Raw genomic sequence first — 21,212 nt, 5'->3', positions numbered from 1 at the left:
AAATATATATGGGGGAAACAATTTGTCTACTGGTTTATATGCCTTGCTATCGTAGTTAACACTCACTGCAAAAAAGAGAACGAAACGGCATATTTTACAGCAAAGCATTTCCTTTGCTGCAGACAGTATTGACAGAAAACCGGAACATTGTTGTTTACAGGAAATACATAACCCTCGTCCGTGGAATTTTTTACTAGGGTATTGTGTAGAAAGCTGAACTAAAAGAGTCAAGAGCTTCTCGAAATGTCTGCTAACAGTTTTCCCTTTACAGATTAGTGTAGCTTTAATACTCTTACCACACACATTAAAAATACGTGGCCTGTGCCTGTCCAAGAACTTTTGGAGATTTTTTGCTAACAGTGCGTCCCCTTTGTATATTATGTGTATATATTTATAGTGTGTATATAGTAAGAAGAAATTTCGTATATATCTTCCTGAACGTTCAGAGAGTATCGGATAAAACTTTGAAGTAACTACGTCAAGAACTTCCCGAGACACCTGGAAACAACCTTTCTCCTTTAGTTCTTGTATTTATAATTTATACATATTTAAAAAGTATGTAGCCTATGTCCGTCGAAACGTGTATTAGAGTATCGTATAAAAGTTTGATGTAAATCGGTCAAGAACAAAACAAAAAAAAAAAAAAAAATGGCTCTGAGCGATATGGGACTTAACATCTGAGGTCATCAGTCCCCTAGAACTTAGAACTACTTAAACCTAACTAACCTAAGGACATCATACACATCCATGCCCGAGGCGGGATTCGAACCTGCGACCGTAGCGGTCGCGCGGTTCCAGACTGAAGCGCCTAGAACCGCTCGACCACATTGGCCGGCGGTCAAGAACATTTCGAGAGTTTTGACAACATTTTCACTTCATAAGTATAAAATTTACAGCCTTTGTAGATTCGAATGTTTATGAGAGCATCATGTAACTATATAAAGTAAATCGGTCAAGAACTTTTCGAGTTATTCTGTTGTTCCTTTTCTATGTAAGTGATTGAGGAGACAATCTGAGCATCCGTCTTATGTTGTTTGCTGATGATGCTGTGGTTTATCGTCTAGTAAAATCAGAAGATCAAAGCAAATTGCTAAACGATTTAGAAAAGTTATCTGAATGGCGCGAAAATTGGCAGTTGACCATGAATAATGAAAAGTGTGAGGTCATCCACAACAGTGCTAAAAGGAGTCCTTTAACCTTCGGTTACACGATAAATCAGTACAATCCAAAGGCCGTAAATTGAACTAAACACCTAAGAACTTTAATTACGAACAATTTAAATTGGAAAGAACACGTAGAAAATGTGGTGGAGAAGGCAAACCAAAGACTGTTTTATTGGCAGGACACTTCTGAAAGTGAAACACATCTACTAAGGAGACTGCCTACACTACGCTTGTCCGTCCTCTTTTGGAGTACTGCTGGGCGGTCCGAGATCCTTACCAGATAGAATTAACAGAGTAAATCGGGAAAGTTCAACAGCGTTTCTCGTTAGGGCGGAATCTTCTCACGAAATTCCGATCACTAACTTTCTCCCCCGATTGCGAAAATATTTTGACGCCGATCTACGTAGGGAGAAACGATCATCAAAATACGGGAAAACGGAGCTTGCACGCGTAGAGTAAATATCTCTGGAGTGAGCATTCACATGCGCAGAACAGATTTTGTGTTGTCAACATACATTTCCGGTCTGGTCACGTGTTCTCGGGACGTCGTGTGTTTGTCCGTATAGCGCCCTGTATATTTCGAATGTCACTACATCCTTAGTACAGACGGATCGTTTTCGTACGTGCCGTGGATTATTTATATATGTTGCGCAGACATTTTAACAGTATCCATTTGATACCGGGAATAAACCAGCTACGTAACTTTTAAGGGCAAGTGATATTACATTCTGCTTCTTTGCGATAGGTGTCACAGTTCAGATACACTCGATTTTTTGTAGTTTTCGGTATGATACGGCACTTTTTAGTATTGCGGAGCCTGACGTACATTTTTGCGGTGATGGTCTTGCAAAACGACAGTACGCTAGTACTTTTGAAAGTCTCCGAAAAACACCGAATTTGCCACACATTAGCGATTATATCCCTGCTAATTCGTCTTTTTTCTGCTATTTCTACGTATTTATTTTCTCGTTTTTGCGAATTAAAGCACAATTTTTCTTACTGGTGACACTTTGAAGTACTTATTTAACGCATTTTACGTACTTGCTCCCAGTTTATTAAATAAATAGTAGACTGAGTAATCTATATACATAATCGGCGAGTCACTGAAAAATGCATGGAGGATAGTATTTGCTGAAACAACTAACCATTCCCTTTCCTGTTCCACTAGCAAATTTACGAGAGGAAGCGATTGTTGTAATCTTTTGTACGAGCCGTAATATCGATTATATAGTCATAAAATCGTAGAAAAATAGGTCTACAGAATCAAGCCTTAATTATAATGCGTCTGGAAATTTTTAAACATATACAGTGTCTCTTACTAATATGATAACTATAATTAGAGCTACATTGTACGTGCCCATGAAAAGTTACTATCCCTCCTTTCACACATTTTTCTTTGGGTCCGTAGCAACAACAGTAATTTACCATCGCTATTACATTATCGACAAACGGTGAAACACAAAAAAAAAAGCTCTTGATATTATAAACTTCAAACGCTGCAGAAAGTACACATGCACAGCGAAGTCTCGAAAGCACGTGACAATCCTGGTTCAATGTTTACAACATGCGCAGAACACAATGCTCACTCCAGAGATATTTACTCTATGCTCGCACGGAAAGATATAGTGCGTTTTCTGCGCGCTGTTCGAGGATGGAGTAATAGAGAATTATTCTGAAGGTGGTTCGATGAACCATCTGCCAGACACGTGTGATTTGCAGAATATTCATAAAGAAGAAGATTTGGAATAAAAATTTAAAGAGCGTCTTATCTTTATATAGTAGTATGGATATAGATTAAAACAAGACAGTTCGGTACAAATACGCAAAAAATACAAAACGGCTGCGAATGTATAAATGGAACAGATTGGTGGTACTGGTTTTACAAGGTGACTAATAAGTCGAAGCTTAGAAGAGAGGCGGTGCCAAGCAGAGTTTGATCGAAATGAATTCGCGTACTAGTAGTGTGGTAAATGTTGAGTATCTTCAAGGTCGTCTAACCATTTAAGCCTTAGCTCTTTGCTTGTTATTTGTTCCTATAAAGCAATACGCGTTATATAAGGCGATCACTGACCTCAGTAACTAAGGAAGCTTTTCCGTGGGCGTTGGCTACGCACGAGGTGTGAGCACGTCAGGTCGGGTACAGTTGCTCAATCCTCGCACTGCTAGCGTCCCGGCCACTGACTGCCGGCTGCTGAGTCTTCGCCAACGTTTTGTAACGGGCGCGACCTTGTCGTGCACAGCGTTGCATCATTGCTGCTAACTCGCACCAACACGGTGCAGCAGAGATACTAGACCGTTAAGATATCGCTCGTGTCACGGTGCACGTGGTATTGTCGATGATTGGATGCTACGATAAGAGTGTCTCGAAACATGGTAATTAAATAATATACGCAGTTTTGTAACAAATCGTGTTCTCGAGTGAATACGAACGTACTGAACAGACAAAATACAACTCTGATAAATGCCATCCTATGGAAATTTGATGAAATTTTGCAGCTCCTAAGCTATCTGCGTAGCAGAAGTAAATAACGCAAGCTGAATTTCTAGTGTTAGAAAGTCATTTCGACACATTATTGTTTATACACTCAAGTTCCGAAAGAAACAGAACGCCTTGAACGACTCATTCATATTCACAGGATATGTTCTGCAGAATTTTTTTATTTTATTTACACGTCAACTTCCGTACGACCAAATTGAAGAGCAAATCTCCAAGGTCATGGAACGTGTCAATATAATAAAAAAAAATGTTTATGAACCCGAAAAAGTCAGTCAATAAGTTTAAGTAAACGCAATCAACAATACAACAAGAATCAGCTTAATTTTTCAAGGAACTCCTCGATAGAATAGGAGTGACCCATGAGGAAACTCTTCAGTTTCGATTTGAAAGCGAGTGGATTACTACTAAGATTTTTGAATTCGAGCTTATTGAAAATGGATGCAGCAGTATACTGCACACTTTTCTGCACAAGAGTAAAGGAAGTCCGATCCAAATGCAGGTTTGATATCTGCCGAGTATTAAACGAGTGAAAGCTGATTATTCTTGGGAATAAAGTAATAATGTTAACAAGAAATGACAGTAAGGAATTATATATTGAGAGGGCAATGTCAAAATACCCAGACTAGTGAACAGGGGTCGACACGAGGTTCGTGATCTTACAGCACTTATTGCCCGAACCACCTGTTTCCAAGCCAAAAATAACTTTTTAGAATGGGAAGAGTTACCCAAAATACACCATACAACATAAGCTAATGAAAATAAGCAAAGTAGACTAATATTCGTGTCGAAGGATCACTCACTTCCGATGCCCGTTCTGTGAAATTAAAACGTCAGGTTTAGTTGTGTGTTAGAAACTGTAAAAACAGAGTCTTACTGTGATTTAACGCTAGTTTATTTTCTACAGGCCATGAACTTAGGTCATGTACTGCACTATTTGAAATCGAGCCAATGTTGCACACATCATTTACTACCAGGCTAGTGTCATCATCAAACAAATATTGTAGATTTACCTGTAGTACTAGAGGGCCTATCATTTATATAAATAAGGAACTGGAGTGGTCCCTGGGACCCCCCCCCCCCCCACCCCCGCCCCACTTGACAGTACACCACTCAGACTCCACATCACAGCCGTTATCAACATTGCGAATAATGACCTTTTGCTGCCTGTTGCTAAAGTAAGAGGTGAACCAATTGTGAGCTACTCCCCGTATTCCATAATGGTCCAACTTATGGAGCAATATTTTGTGATCAACATTATCAAATACCTTAGTTAAATCCAAAAATAGCCAAGCGTTCGAAACCTTTTGTTTAACCCATCCAGTACCTCAGAGAGAACTGAGAATATAGCATTTTCAGCCGAACTGTACTTTTGATAGCAAATCGTGTGATATAAAATGATCAATTATCCCTACATACACAGCCTTTTCAATAACTTTTGCAAACACTGATGGCATAGAAATAGATCTAAAATTATCTACATTACCCTTTTCACCCTTTTTATAAAGCGGCTTTACTACTGAGTACTTTCATCGCTCAGGAAACTGACCATTTGTAAAAGAAAAATTACAAACATAGCTAAATACAGGGCTAACATGTGCAGCACAGTACTTTAATATTCTGCTAGGCACTCCATCATATCCATGGAGACTCCTTAGTCTTCAGTGATTTAATTATTGATTAATTTCCCCTTTGTCTGTATCACAGAGGAGTATTTCCGACATCAATCTCGGAAAGGCATTTGCCAAGAATATTATATGATTCCCTGTAGAAACTAAATTTTTATTTAATTCACCAGCAATGTTCAGAAAATGATCGTTAAATACTGTGCATATATCCGATTTATGAGTAACAGAAATACTTTTAAAGCGAACTAACTTTATATCGTTGACCAGACACTTTCTTCACAACTAACCATATGGTTTTAATTTTATCCTGTGGATTAGCTATTCTATTTGCATACCACATCCCCTTTGCCTTATTAATAATTTTAAGCACCTTACAATACTGTTTGTAATGGGCTACTGTAGCTTGATGGTGACTACAAACATTTGATGTAATTCCCACTTTGTTCTGCAAGATATCCTTATCCCACTAGACAGTCACCCGGGCTGCCTATTACTGCCAGTAACCGAATCGAAAGCAACTCGCAAAGAGCATGAGAAATACGTTAAGGAAAGCATTGTATTTATCATCTATGTTATCGGCACTATAAACGTCCTGCCACTCTTGTTCCTTGACAAGGTTTAAAAAACTCTATTGCTGTTGGATTAACTTTCCTACATAGTTTGTAATTAAATATGACATTTGTTTGAGTACCAAAGCCTTTTAGTGTTAAAAAATTGTGCACTGTAGTCTTAAGGGTCATTCGCACTTTTACTAACAGAATGCCCATCTAGTAATGAAGAATAAATAAAAATATTGTCTCTGCCCGTGTAACTGTTCCCCTGCACCCTAGTTGGAAAAAACACAGTCTGCTTCGGATCATATGAATTTAGGAGACCTACCAACATCCTTTTTCTTGCACAATCATATACAAAATTAGTATTGAAGTCACCACATATAACTAATTTCTGGTACTTCCTACAAAGAGACTCAAGAACCCTCTCTAGCTTAAGCAGAAATGCTCTGAAGTCGGAGTGAGGGAACCTATAAACAACAACAATTAGAAGTTTAATTTCACTAAATTCAACTGCCCCTGCACAACATTCAAATATATGTTCAGTGCGGTGCCATGATACACCTATGGACTCAAAATGAATACTGGTTTTTTTTACATACGTAGCCACTCTCCCAGTCCGCAAGGAACTCCTCGAAAAACAGCCAACTAATCTGTATCCTGGTAAAGGAAGCCTCTGAATTGTCAAATTATTTAAGTAATGCTCTGATATACCAATAATTTCAGAGTCAACATCTATAAGCAGTTCACTGAGTTTATCTTTAATACCTCTTATATTTTGATGAAATAAGCCAATTCCTTCTCTACTTGAAAACATAACATCCTCGGAAGGTGAGCCCTTAGTCACTGGGACTTCCTTTCAGCAGGTATACCTATCAGCTGATTTCAATCTAAAAAGGTGCAGCTCTAACGCCAAATACTAGAGGATTTTTCCATTAGTGACCCCAGCACCACCCACTACACTGTCACCTGTAAGCTTAGCCAGCCTCCCCTTCCCACACCTGTTGAGGTGCAGGCCATGCCTAGTGGAACCTGATCTTCTGATAGACTCATCTGGCATCACTACAATGTGACCCATGCCCTCTGCCATCAGCGCTCTCCCCAGCCCCATGTTAACGCGCCTAACAGCGGCAGTAAGGTGAGGCCGATCATGATGGTGAAACAGTTGCACGAAATGCACATTAGTGCCACCAGTTTGAGTAGCTATCTTCACCAGGTCACCACCTACATCATATTCCCCGTCCCTATCAAGACTGATCCCTGCTCCACCCACTATCACTACCTGATCCTCCTCCATTAAATTCCTACGCAACTGACCTATGCCGTCAGTCACCTCAGCCAACCTTGCACTAGGCTTCACAATGATGGTGCCCTGGTACTCAGTCCCCGGAAATACGGAAGCGTCCGATCCCGCCCGTCTGCTTTGCCCCAAACGTCACAAATATGGCGGAATCGACCATAAACCACGATTGCAATATGGCGCATATAAAGTCGTTACGTATACATTATGAGGACGAAAATACATCGAAAAACACACACACACACACACACACACACACACGTTCCACAAAAAGCCTAATGACACTAACGGGACAAGCGCGGGAAATAGGGTTTTTTTTTTGGGTGGGGACAAACTAAATATAAACAAATTTAGACACCCACCCTCATACAAAACCACGCAAAACGACGAAAAAAACCGACATCACAAAACTCCCCAAATACCACTAAGCACAATATCATCTGGAATCGGACACTTCCCTTGACCTATATAGCTCAACAGCAGCTCCTGATCCCATAAATTAGGACCTAACACTTCCCTTGACCTATATAGCGCAAAAATATCTCCCGATACCAACATTCACAGCCACACACTGGGATCGAACACTTCCCTTGACCTCCTGTTATCCTTACGACATCTCCATATCCAGCCGTCCCTGGTCCGAGACAACGGAACTTTAAGTAAGCCTCATTTCTTCACGACATACTGAACACTTCACGACTTAATCCAAAAATCCGAATAGTTGAAGAAATTTTATTAGAGACAACAAACAAGTGTTAAAATCGGCAGTACCGGAACATCATGAGAACTGTGGGTTTCACAGCGATTTCAATAACGTACGTATGCTTGCTAAGGAAACAAACATTTATAGAAGAAAGGTCTGAGAAGCGGGCGAAAGTTTCAAGAATGCATCTGATTTCAATAGAGAGGACGGCTAGGGGCTTCCGCCATGAAGGAAGTGAATATGCGGCAGTGGTGTGCGAGTAACATAGACAACGCGCTGCAAGTCACCTCGGAGGACAATAATAATTTGGGTAAACATCCCCCCACCCCCCAACCTCTTGTTCTGTCCCTTTCGCATCTAGGCAATGATGACGGCCAACCAACAGCAGTAGGAGGAATTTCAACCAACAACCCTTCTTCTATCAAATGACGATGAGCATTCAATAGTATCCACAAGAGTTTAGCCAATAACGCCCCTTCTTCTCCATCAGTGCGGGAATACTAGCCTATGACGATGGCCCACCAATGGAAGCCATAAGAATTTAAACAATACTACCACTTCTCCAGCAAGAACACGGGAAAACTCCCCTTTATAAGAGAACATGACACTGGTCTCTGGCAGTGTTCTAGCTGTAGTGGACACCGAAAGATCCCAGCAGAGGCGTCGAAACGTCGATTATTTTAGAGGAAACATGACGCGGCCTAATAACCCAGAAGATTTTAACTTCAACGTCCCCATAGTTCACATTATTGCATTCACTGCTCGCACGTCGGAAAGACACGAATGGCACACTAATTGCTTACTTACATGTCGGTGCTTATAAACCCGCATCAGAGTCGCCCTCGATGAGTATCTCGCAGCAAGACCCTCTAAGGAAAACTTTTTGATCGCTTTTATAATGATGAAGCCGGCATGGAACAATCATATTGAAAGAGGCTTGTCACGTTAGTGTCGTAATGAGCGGCATCAGGTCGTTTTATGAAATCGGAAACGCACTGGTACTGGTCGAAGTACGTGTTTCACACCATGACAGTCAGCACTTCACAAAGGTGAGACATTTGTAGCTAGAGACTGACTGCTGTACAGTCTACGATTCCCAGATGTACCCATGGAACAAATATTTAGCCATTCGTGTTACTAAGTATGAAACGTGAAAATCCGTCCAGCAGATCTCAACACGATGATATGTGTGCCTGTTGAACAAAATTAGTACACTGAAGAGCCAGAGAAACTGGTACACCCGGCTAATATCGTGTAGGGTCCCCGCGAGCACGCCGAAGTGCCACAACATGACGTGGCATGGACTCGACTAATGTCTGTAATAGTGCTCGAGAGAAGCGACACCATGAATCCTGCACAGCTGTCCATAAATCCCTAAGAGTACGAGGGGGTAGGGATCTCTTCTGAACAGTATGTTGCAGCGATCCCAGGATACTCAATGATGTTCATGTCTTGGGAGTTTGGTGGCCAGCGGAAGTGTTTCAACACAGAAGAGCGTTCCTGGGGCCACTCTGTTGCAATTGTGGACGTGTGGGGTGTCGCATTGTCCTGCTGGAGTTGCCCATGTCCGTCGGACTGCACAACTGACATGAATGGATCCAGGTGATCAGACAGCATACTTACGTACGTGTCACCTGTCAGAGTCGAATCTAGAAGTATCGGCAGTCCCATATCACTCCAACTGCACACGCCCCACACCATTACAGAGCTCCTGCCAGCTTGAACAACCTCCTCCTCACATGCAGGATCCATCGACTCATGAGGTTGCCTCCATACCCGTACACGTCCATCCACTCGTTACATTTTGAAACGAGATTCGTCCGGCCTGGCAACATGTTTCCGGTCATCAACAATCCAATCTCGGTGTTGACGGGCCCAGGCTAGGCGTAAAGCTTTGTGTCGTGCATTCATCAAGGGTACACGAGTGGGGCTTCGGCTCCGAAATCCCATATCGATGTCACGGTCTTGCAGGGTCTTTTTCCGACAGCAGCGATGTCGGAGATTTAATTTTTTTCCGGATTCCCGATTTTCACGGTACACTCATGAAATGGTCCTACGGGAAAATCCCCACTTTGTCGCTACCCCGGAGATGCTGTGTCCCAACGCTCGTGTACCGACTGTAACACCACGTTCAGACTCACTTAAATCTTGATAACCTGCCATTGTAGCAGCAGTAACCGATCTGACAACTGCACCAAACACTTGTCTTACACAAGGGTTGGCGACGGCAGCGCCATATTCTGCCTGTTTACATATCTCTGCATTTGAATATGCATGCCTGTACTAGTTTCTTTTGTGACTCAGTGTATATGAAGCGTACTAACGTTTCCTGGGATATAAAATGTAGACTGGCAATGGCAAGGAAAGCGTTTCTGAAGAAGAGAAATTTGTTAACATCGAGTATAGATTTAAGTGTCAGGAAATATTTTCTGAAATTATTTGTTTGGAGTGTAGCCCTGTATGGAAGTGAAATGTGGACGATAAATAGTTTAGACAAGAAGAGAATAGAAGCTTTCGAAATATGATGCTACAGAAGAATACTGAAGATTAGATGGGTAGATCACATAACTAATGAGGAGGTATTGAATAGAATTGGGGAGAAGAGGAGTTTGTTGCACAACTTGACTAGAAGGAGGGATCGGTTGGTAGAGCATATTCTGAGACATCAAGGGATAACCAGTTTAGTATTGGAGGGCAGCGTGTAGGGTAAAAATCGTAGAGGGAGACCAAGAGAGGAACACACTAAACAGATTCAGAAGGGTGTAGGTTGCAATAGGTACTGGGAGATGAAGAACCTTGCACAGGATAGAGTAGCAGCATGGAGAACTGCATCAAACCAGTCTCTCGACTGAAGACCACAACAACAACAACGTTTCCCAATGGATTACTCATGCAAATAGCGTTTTTAATCAACTATCAGTACACTACACACTACTAGAAATCAAAAAAATGAGCACTTATAAGCAGTGGACTCCCATGTGGAGTTTTTATATTCTACTCAGCTGTAAGTGTGCATGAAGAGGTTTTACATGATACGCTCAAGTTACATATTACGTACATTATCACAAACGGTGGGAGGCGAGGGGTGATGGACAATCGGAAAAATAGATGTGGTCCACAATTTCGTTATTTACCATAGACTAATCGAACAACTGTGTACCAATGTAAACGTTAACACAGTCGATCATAAAGTTTCCGGTTGTTATCTTGAAAGATAATGATGCACACAACTTCACAACCAGTTAAGGGGTGAAATTAAAGTGCAATTAACACCCCTAGCTGCATAGAGACCTTGATATAAGACAATGGGGCAGTGGAAAATGTGTGCCCCAAACAGGACTCGACCCTCGGATCTCCCGCTTACATGGCAGACGCTCTATCCATCTGAGCCACCGAGGACAGAGAGGATAATGCGACTGCAGGGACTTAATCTATGGCACGCCTCCCGTGAGACCCACATTGGCAACTTATTGTCCAGCAATATATTCAAAAATGGTTCAAATGGCTCTGAGCACTATGGGACTTAACATCTGAGGTCATCAGTCCCCTAGAACTTAAAATTACTTAAACCTAACTAACATAAGGACAGCACACACATCTATGCCTGAGGCAGGATTCGAACCTGCGACGGTAGCAGTCGCACGGTTCCGAACTGAAGCGGCTAGAACCGTTCGGTCACCGCGGCCGGCCAGCATTATATACATAGTGCCCCTGCCCATTATACACATTACTCGCTGCTTAACTGCCGATTCCCGTAAGAGTTCGGGCACTGTTTGTGCATCCACACAGAAGAATTTCATTCTGACGAGCTGCATGGTATCTGTTCTTTCGGACATGTCCGAAAGAACAGATACCATCTTCATATACATATGGAAAATCTCAAACGAATTTACATCACGTTCCACAAACGCAAGAAGATATTGTGCAAAAACGTTCGCCATAGGGAGAAATTGGGAATTTATGGCGCTCTTTGACGTGATAGGAAAATCAAATCAGGCGCAGCCTGTTTACAGACCCCAGTTTAATTCTCTACTCAAATATTTTCAGCTGGTAATTTTCTCGTTAAACAGATGTGCAGGAAAACTGTCTCATCTAACTCTACTTCATAAACAATTATCTCTTGCAGATGATAACAATACCAATGCATTTTTGGCATCGTCATATACGAGAAAGAAAGTAGCAAGAAAGAGACACCAAATAACAATACAACAAAACAGTGAGGCATTGGAAATTGTATACCAGATAACAATAAAACAAAACAGTGAGGGATTGGAAGCTGTATTCGGAATATTTTGGCCAAATTTCTTTTTAAAGCCATTGACCCAAATAATATTCCAAAAAGTTCCTATCACTAATTATAGAACTCTGTTTTGCACATAAGAGGTTACTACTGCCGCACATAGGAGGTTACTACTATCTCATTCCACTCCAGCAACACTGATCACCAGCTTAAGTGCGTCAGTGGAGACAAGAAGAAATACATATTTTGAAATCGTAAATGCCTTCAGCGTACCAGACATTTCGCCTTTTGATATTACTTTAGTATATCAGATGTTTGCAATTCCAGACGGAAGATATGAATATTTTGACAGACCTCTGTTTTTCAATAACACATTGTAGTGACATGTGAAATTAACTCTTTAATTATTTTTTTTATTAAGCACTGACCAACAGAATTTTCCCTGACTAAGACGACTCAAACTTAACATATTCATTTATTACCCACAATATACAAGCCCAACACAAACTGACTGCTATACATTGACAACATGACTTCCAATAATTAACAAAAAAGAATGACCCTGAATTGGAAGAAATCCTAACAACAATACCAACCCAAAAACGATGAAATTAAAGAAATATGAAACCATCTTCAACTCTGTTTACTGCCTAAACTCATTTCAATCACCAATCCCGATAGTGGAAACCTCCATTCTTTTTTATAAGTCACTTAACTCACATAAAATCTACAGCAAGTAGCAACAACGGCCAGCTAAATAAAAAGAGTCTAACTATTATAGACTCTAACTACTAGGAGGCATTGGTCACCAAAAGAAAGATTTGGTTGTAGAGCAAAGAAAATTTTACCCTATTCATGTGGTATCCAGTTACAAAAATTATATAGTTGTCAATAATTCCACTGCCCAAATATTACCAACCACACATCCATCATCATACATTTCCTTGGAACTTCTTTGGAACTGGAATTATTATATTCTTATTGAAGTCTGAGGGTATTTTGCCTCTCTTATACATTTTGCTCACCAGATGGAAGAGTTTTATCATGGCTGACTCTCTCAAGGCTATCAGTAGTTCTAATGCAATGTTGTCTACTATAATGGAGGTATATAGGCAATCATTTTTTACTCAGTCATTGTGTGAGCCTGGGACGGAAGAGTAATCTACAGAATTGTTGTGATGTACCCTCTACTACGCACTATTCAGGCGGCATATTTGTTTTAGATGTAGGATTTTGCTGGTGATGGAGTTGCTTACAAGTAGGCGGGAAGACCTGTGATGGGCACTAGTAGTTGACATGAATCTTTTGCACATTAATAGGACTAGGAATCCTAACACTGTCATCAGAAGCGTTAACTGCATTAAGATGCATAGCAGTAAGCACCTGGAACAAACTGAAGCAGAATGGATACGTTTGCCTCAGATTAATTTGCTAGAATGTTAGGGGAAGAACTGACACTTTGAATTATGTATGGTGTGCGAGCAGCCAGAAATCTAGTTTGCATGTCACCTAACATTACAACTGAGACGTACATGCAAGTATTGGTGAGTTTGTTTCTACAAAAAATAAAAAAAATTAATTACCATTACAGGTATGCACACTGCCCACTGCTCTAATTGTAATATAATATCATGGTCAGCTTACTCTCAAATAGCGCATGAAGGGAAAACGAACAATGCTGTAACTAAACTCTAAATGTTTTTGCTACTCTTACAGTAGCTTTAAACTGTTCTTGGTAGTGTGAAGCAGCTGCACCAATGCGAAATATTCTCCAGATAGTGTGTGTTGGAAGTTCTGCAACACTGTCAGAATCGCATTACGTTGGTACATTCCCATTTGAGAAAAAAAGGCTATTTATTTCTTGCTAGAAGATATACCTTCAATGAAGAATTTGATACTATTATGCCATCATATATCTAGCGTAACGATCATAGTAATATGATAAAGGAGATTAGGACAGAAACACATATATAGACAATCATTGAATACTGATGAATTGCAGGTCTTATGCCTCTGAATTTATTTGTGAATTCCTCATATACTAAATGTGCAGCAGTAAGACTTCCTTGGCCATTAAAAACCTATATCTTGCATAGCAATTGCAGAGGAGATTAGAATGTGTACAGAGGCATACAAACAATCAGTGTTACTCAATTATTACATATGTGAATGGAAGAGGAATGAAAATATCATTAATACAGCGACGACATAGTCCGCACCTTGCAGTGGTTTGGAGAATACATATTTGGACGTAGACTCTTATCTATTGGAGGGCTCCAACGCTGGCAAGATATAGTACCCTGCAGAGGATTGACAGTTGGTGGAAGCTGAAAGGATTGACAGTTGGTGGAAGTTGAAACTGCATGTAAATAAATGTAGCTATTGACTCTTAAACAGCCGAAGATAACTGGTACTGTTCCAGTATGCTTTTGACCACAGTCACTAGAAGAAGTACCAATCACAAAATCGTTGAACATATGCATCTGTATGGTTGTAAATTTCTTCCCGCGCTAGTGTGCTATTTTTCTCATTCCAATATCTCTCTACTTACCCAGAAATGGTTAGTGGGATTGACAGCCTTCTAACTAATGGAACATTGCTTTTGCAATGTGATGGGATTTAGAGAATTAACAAGGGTCTGTGAATTGGTTGGGGGCATTTCAAGCCAGCCTCAATCATCAAAATCAGGTAGATTCAAATGCTATATAGTGAAGACTGGAAGATTCATGAATGATGAGTGATGCTCAGAGAAAAAGGGACCTGACAGGTGAGCTCTATATCACATCTTCTAAGTGTTGTGAGCAAGCAAACTACTTTCTGCTATGTATGTTTCATGAAGTGGCTACATTGAGAAAATTAGTAGCTAATATAAAGGTTTTTGTCTAGAGACAATCAGCATATTTACCACAGAATTGTAATTTCTCTAACATAATGTCATGGTTCACACAATCAAATGCTTTGGATAACTCACAGAATATTCCTACTGGTGACATTTTACTATTTAAAGACTCTATTACGTGGACAGTGAAATTGTATATTGCTGTCTCAGTGGAACAGCATTTCTGAAATCCAAACTGTGATTTACTATTTGTCCCATTACTGTTGAGATATCCAAACACTCTTGAGTACATTACTTTCTCAAAGAGTATTGAAAATACTGTAAGCAAGGATAATGGCCGGTAATTATTGACATCTGTGGTTTCCCCGTTTTGTAGAGAGGGCTGACAATGGCATATTTTAACCTGCCTGTAAAAATACCCTCAGTCAGTGACGCATTTCATATGTGACTCAAAACATCAGCTTTAATTGCTCCACGTTGTTTTAATAACTCGTTATAGATGTCATCTACTCCAACAGAACATTTATTTTTCAAAGATTTAATAATTTTTCTTATTTCACAAGAGGTTGTTAGACGAAACTAAATCCGACTAACATTTTTCAAAACTGACCCTTCCATGTACTGTTTGGCTTCTTCTTTTGAACCATTCTCACCAATTTTTTCTCCTACACTAAAGAAGTGATTGTTAAATACATTGGCTGCCTGTGTACTGTTGGTTAAGATGGTCTTCTCTTTAACAGTAACACTACCTACCCCAGTGATTACTTTTCCTGTCTCCCTTCTAACAACACTCCATATTGATCTGATTTTATTGCTGGAGTTGTTAATTTCCTCTCTAACAGACATATTTCTTGATTTCCTTACAACTTTTCTCAGTATGTTACAATACTTTTTATAGTGTAAAACTATCTCTGGATCTGTACTAGTTCTTGGTGTCTCATACAGTTTTCTTTCTGAGGACTCTTTAATACCAGTAGTAATCCAAGGTTTCTTTGAAAAGTGTGTGGTGTTACATTTAGTAGCTTTCTTTGGAAAACAATGTTCAAAAGGGGATATAAATTTTTTCAAGAAATATGCTACATTTATCATTAGCATTTTGCTCATTATATACATCTTCCCAGTTTACATTTCCTAAACTTTCGCTGAAGTAATCTATAGATACCGAGTTGAGCACTCTCACACTTTTACTTAATGGTTTCTGAAGTGTACACCCTGTTAGGTTTTGTAAGTTAATCAGTTGTGCATCATGGTCAGATAATCCATTTACCACAAGGAAAGCATGTGTTTGTTCTACATCCTCTTGCTGTGCAAACACATTATCTATTAGAATACTACTGCCCTGAACTATACGTGTAGGGAAATTGATCACTGATTCTAAAATATATGTTGTTAACAACACTTCTACTTCACTTTTCCTATCAGAATTGCTAAAAAAGTTAACACTGAACTCACCACAGATTAATAACTTCTTCTTTTTGTCTGGCAGACAGCATAATAGGGAGTCAAACTTTTTTATGAATAGTTCCCAATCTTCTAATGGAGACCTGTGCACTGTTGCTAATATCAACACAACATTATCTAGCACAAACCTGAAAGTATTGATCAACACAAAATTTCCTTACTTCAACAGTTCTGTATTTATACCCTTGTTTTATAAAAATGGCAACACCTCCTTTATCCATACTAGATCTACAAGTGTAAGATGCTAAATTATACTCATTTATCACTGACATTTTCCATCCCCACAGTTACATGATGCTCAGACAGACAAAGTATATCAATCTCATTCTTATTTTTGAGATCATCTAAACACAAAATATGAGCTCATCTACTTTATTTTTTATTCCCCTGATATTTTGGTGAAGTACGTTGATACCGCACTTAGCTTTATCCTTATTTGCTGTGCATGAAGTTTCTTTTCTTCTATTTTTCTTGGTTGTTGTCTGTCTGGAATTTGGGTTTAACCTAAAAAAACCTGTCTGCCTGGTTCCAATAACCACAGGGATCACCCCTTGTGTGACTGCGGCCCACCTTACAGTATCCGCTAATAGAAAGCTAATTTATCTTTCGCCTTCCTAGTAAGGTGCAGGCCATGTGTAGTGTAACCCCACCTACCAATAGCATCAACTGGAACAACACTCATGTGAGATTTTGTCGGTGTCTGGAGCATCCCATTCAGCTCAGTGTCAACACGCCTTACAACAGTATTTACCTAGGGCTGATCATGGCGCTGAAAGGCCTCCACAAACCCCACATTCGTGTGCCCAGTTTCTGCTCCTATTTTATCCAGGTCACTCCTAATACAATATCTTGGATTCATAGCCAGGCTCTTTCCTGCTCCCCCAACTATAATTACCTGATCTTCCTTCTCAAAGTCCCTGCATAGCTGACCTAAGTTTTCCGTCGCCTGGCTAAGGCTAGCACTTGGTTTCACAAAACTTGTGACCTGGTACTCTGTCCCTAATTTCTCCTGAAGCTGTTGGTCCACACCCCTCCCATGACTGCTACCTATAAGCAGAGTTCTTCTTTTCCTATTCTTTGCTACCGACCTGTCTTTTTCTTTAAGCTAGTATTCTACTTCAACCTACATTCAACCATATCTGAATGAGGCCCTTCCTCCACTACTTCACATAGCAAGCCAAACTGATTTGCCAACTAAATTTCAGAAGTTTTATCAATTGGTTTTCTTTGTCGGCCTTTGCTTGCTACCTTTTCCCAGAGCCCAGAGTCCTTTTCCTCCCTTAGCTTACATAATTCCAAATTCATGATTTCTAATTCAGCCTTAAGGGCACAAATCTTTTCCTCCTGTTTCGAGATTTTTCTGTCCTTTCTACATAACCCACGCTGCCATGGAAGAGCCTCATTATCTACCCTCGTTTCCTCTCCGCTGCACTCGCCCCAATGAAACCACAACCTACAGTCTATACAGAACACGCCTTCTTTCAAATTTCTACGGCAACCACCACACTTGTCACACATGGTTTGATAGTAAAATGTAGCACAAAAGCAGAAAATAACTTCAACAACACAATAGTTTCGTAACCTGTACTAATACGTAACTAAACACTAATGTAAACAAACTTATAAACTGCTTCAGAAACTTTTAATTAACCACACAAATTCTGGATGAGAGACACGAATTAATTTAGCTTTCAAACGCTAAGTCCAGTCAAAAACAAATATCTACGCTCGTGCAAAATTTACGCCGAAGTATGTAAAGAAACTCGCGACTGCCGACCTTTACGAAATACTTCCTTTCCGATGTACTTACGTTTAGAAAAGCGAAATCTTCAATCTATACATTACATAAGAAGTAAATGCACTAGTCTAAAATGTAATATTAACTAAATTACCTCTTATTTGAATATTAATCCCTTAACTTAGTGAGAGCTTCGTACTCGCGCGTCAGCCTGGCTGCGAAAGTTCTTCTACTTAATTTCTGAGAAGCCGAACTCCTGTTTTTTGCAGGTGATTCTAGTGTTATCTTAAATCGTATTAGATAGAGACCAACAGAAGAAAGTGTTACAGATTTTTTAAGAGAAACATTGTTTCTCTGAATATGGACTCTGATTAAATTTTGTTGTAACATACAGTATTCTGCTCTGTACAACAAATAATTTAGCACACAAACAGCAGTCAATAAACATGGTAGAATGCTTCACATTTTTGGGTGTATATATTGAAGAAATCTTGGAACGGAAGAAGCATATTACTGAGCTCCTTAAATTATTAAGTTCAATCACTTCTGCTCTTAGTGTAGTTACTGGTCTTGGAAACAAACGACTCAAACTCCTAACAGATTTGGCGTATACCCAGTTAACAACGTTTTATGAAATACGTTGCTCTAGTAAATTAACACCTAGAAAGACAAATACTGATTGCACAAAAGGAGAGCAGTTAGACTAATACGTTATATATGCTAATGGAATTGTTCATAAGTTCCATCTTTTGTTTTCTTGGTACATTCTTCTGTGAGTTCTGTCTGTCTACAAATGGACAGACTGACATCTTATCAGGCAGACATAATTTATTTTTTTGACTTGTAGGTGAAATCCAATAAATAAAGTTATGGAATTACTCTGCAGCTTAAGAACTCTGACCAACAGTCGGACATGTTCTGTTAGAATGAGGGAAAATAAATACTGGAAAGAAATTTGTCAGCATAATCAGTTATTCATTTATGGAGCTAGGGCAGACATTATATTACAATATTCTTAGAGTATGTGCATGTATTTAAGCAGTGTGACTGTGGTTGGCCGACTGGTCATGCCATACTGCAGTGCAGCAGTGAACTATGGGAGCACGCAATGACTCAGGACGTGCACGTGCATTGGGCCAAGAGTTGCACAGGGGATGTGTCCAATGTTTTTTTCTTCAACACTACAAATGACTAGAAGGAATGCAGTCTGTTCCAGTACACAGGGCTAACATGGTTACTCAGTTTTCATTAATTGAGATATGTATGGATGGATGTCGTTCATAGAGGCTGGCTGCAGTGCAGCACAGACGCGCCATACTATTGCGTTCACTAATCTCCCCCTTGGTGCTAGGCAGGTGAGCAGGATGTGGGAGGGGTGGGGTGGACAGCACAGCCACTGATCAAGACAACTCGAGCTCTGTATTCATAAGATTTTGTTTGTCCATGTTGTGGAGGCAAGCTGCCTTCAAGACTCGCTGCAGTGGCAGGGCTCCAGTTTACGGTTACATAATGGTAGCATACAGACAAACTGGACCAGGACAGGACTGTTGCGTTGTTTCTTCCAGTTTTAAATAAAGAAGTCATGGTAGCTCTCTTTCCATAGCCTTGGTGGTATCAAGACAAGCACTCTGGGGCCTGGTCTGTGGTGAGATAGGAAACACTGTGAGAAATACAGAAATTTATTGTTTATTTGTACAGTTAATAGCTCTGCTTTTCTTACCCTGGTGGTAGTTGTGCATGTGTGGAGCATATTAGTGAAGTATATATTTTCCAGCAATTATTTTTTTTATAAGTCCACTGTAATCATATAGTGTCAGGAGAGCTGATAGGTAAATCACAGAAGTGTAGATGGTAAGTTTGTTTTAATTGAAATGTAAGTTTAGTGCATATTCTCTCATTAAATAAAAATTGTTAAACGCTGAATATCTGTGTAATTTATTAACAATGTAGGAAAAGACAGATTGCTGCTTACAGTGAAGAAGACTTGTCAAGTTGCAGACAGGCACAATTAAAAGACACTCACATAAGGCTCCATCAGCAAAGGACACACACACACACACACACACACACACACACACACACATACACACACATTCACACACACACACAAACACACGACTGTCAACTCCAGTATCTCTTGCCAGAGTGCTGGAGATGGCGACCATGTTTACATGATGTGTGCTTGCCTTTTGTGTGTATGTGTGTGTGTGTGTGTGTGTGTGTGTGTGTGTGTGTCCTTTACTGATGAACACTGTGGCTGAAAGCTTTGTGTGAGTGTCTTAATTGTGCCTGTCTGCAACTTGACATGTCTTCTTTACAGTATTTAGAATTATGTCTTTTCCTACGTTGTTGAAATTCCTACCTGGAGTTTCCATTGATTGACCGTGGAATTTGTTAGATTATCGAGATGTGGTCATTGGTTGACCAATAGTTTTACATCAGTCTTCCAGAAAAAGAAGCTATTTGTGGAGAAAATCTATAAAACTGTAGTTAAAGGCCCATACTTTTGTGTGTTATCTTAAAAATTAGCCAAATTAGTAATGAAACTCCTATTTCCGTGTATATTCTTCAAAAGTTGGAGAAAATAGCAGCATAACCTATATTTACATACATTTTCTTAAAAAGTGTGGGGAAATCAGTAAAATGACAATGATGTGTATTTCTTCATAAAAAACTGATAAATATTGGGCACAAAGCCACAAATAGTGCCATACGTTCCAGAAAACAGCGTTGGGAGCCAAACAGTCATGAAAACTAAGCCAATACCAGTGACTGCTTTCCTACGTTCGAAATTTGCAATATTATCTGTATTTACTGATGCTGTTGCTGCTACTCCATTAAGGTCCACTGTAAAAATGCCAATCTTAGTATGAAGCTATGGAGCAGTGGAGAGGGAGTGGGGGTGCTGGTGGTAGAGGTGCAACCAATAAAAGCATAGTGAGAGCAGGAAGACATAATTTTTTTGGATCATAAATTACTATAATTAAAAATGACAGTTATCACTTTATGATAAAGGCATTGAACAACTAGGTACAAGGCGAAACAAAGGTGGTCATCATGCCCATAAATTATGGTAATTATCCTGACATTAATTA

The 21,212-nt window shown here is 39.8% G+C and overlaps 2 protein-coding genes across 2 annotated transcripts in view; both read right to left on the bottom strand.

The window, feature by feature from the left end:
- LOC126473533 (UDP-glucosyltransferase 2-like) overlaps positions 1 to 3,337 on the bottom strand; it is a 54,678-nt gene extending 51,341 nt beyond the window's left edge. Inside the window, exon 1 of the mRNA XM_050100645.1 lies at positions 3,235 to 3,337. The gene's annotated coding sequence lies outside the window, so the exon portion shown is untranslated. The remainder of the gene's footprint in view (positions 1 to 3,234) is intronic.
- LOC126473534 (UDP-glucosyltransferase 2-like) overlaps positions 1 to 21,212 on the bottom strand; it is a 234,940-nt gene that overhangs the window by 51,482 nt on the left and 162,246 nt on the right. The gene's annotated exons all lie outside the window — the stretch shown is intronic.

Source organism: Schistocerca serialis, chromosome 4, assembly GCF_023864345.2.
Source record: "Schistocerca serialis cubense isolate TAMUIC-IGC-003099 chromosome 4, iqSchSeri2.2, whole genome shotgun sequence".
NCBI lineage: Eukaryota > Metazoa > Arthropoda > Insecta > Orthoptera > Acrididae > Schistocerca > Schistocerca serialis.
Note: the sequence above shows the minus strand (reverse complement) of the source record. Positions and strands in the feature narration are given on the sequence as shown.